The sequence below is a fragment of the Austrofundulus limnaeus genome, unplaced genomic scaffold, assembly GCF_001266775.1.
Source record: "Austrofundulus limnaeus strain Quisiro unplaced genomic scaffold, Austrofundulus_limnaeus-1.0 Scaffold335, whole genome shotgun sequence".
Taxonomy (NCBI): Eukaryota; Metazoa; Chordata; class Actinopteri; order Cyprinodontiformes; family Rivulidae; genus Austrofundulus; species Austrofundulus limnaeus.
Window position 1 is genome coordinate 315463 of NW_013952737.1, and position 1110 is coordinate 316572.

Here is a 1110-nt window from a genome sequence, read left to right on the forward strand (position 1 = left end):
CCCATCTAAACACATTTGGCCTGGCTCTCTCTCTCACACACACACACACACACACACACACACACACACACACACACACACACACACACACACACACACACCCTGAATGTACATAAACTTAGACTGCTTTTGCTTAGTTAAAATTGTTAGACAAACTGCCAAATTAATTAGTTCAACTGCTTGAAAAGTAGAAATTAATTGTTATATTGAGAGCTCATTTGTTGTGCAAACCATTGTAACCACTTGTTAATCATTCAATATTATTCCTTAATAAAAGTCAGTTAGTTTTTAACTGGCCAAAAAAATAAAAGAACGACTTTGTGTGTTTTCTGTGTGTATTTTGATGGTTGAATTGTTTTATTTAACAAGGACTATCACAAACCTACAGTACTCTCTTCATTAAAATCATATTCATGATTTTAACGAGGGTGGTCTCTCTACACATTCATCTATATCTCCATCCATCCATCCATCCATCCATCCATCCATCCATCCATCCATCCATCCATCCATTCTTCCATCCTGTTTTTACTGTGTCATGTTTAGGTGAGGTGGACAGGTCTCCAATCCATCACAGGGGTAAACAGAGACAAACAAGACAAACATTTATTCTCTCACACACACCAAGAGAAATTTAGAGGTACCAACTCATCAAACACATGTTTTTGTTCTGTGGGAGGAAATCTTAGCTCAGACCAGAACAAACGAACAGTCAGGTTATCAAGACAACTGTGAACAGACTTTTTTTTTACTGCAGTTCATTGAGATTCCTCCTGCTCTGGAGAAAGTTTATTAAAAACATCTTGTGGTGCTAATTTTTATTAAGTTATCTACATTTTTTTTATTCTAATAGTAGACAGAGGCAATTTGTGTCCTAAAAATTGTTTGTGGTTTTTGAAAAACAAGACTTGTCATGTCCTCTGGGGGAACCATTTGGGGGACTTTAAATCTACCTAAAAACCTGTTGTAGTTTGTGTTTTATCCAGAAGGGGGAGGTGCAGAGCACCAGAGAAAGACATGTCTCACTACCAGAGAAACACAAAGGATTAAAAGACATGCTCTCTCTCTCTCTCTCTCTCTCTCTCTCTCTCTCTCTCTCTCTCTCTCTCT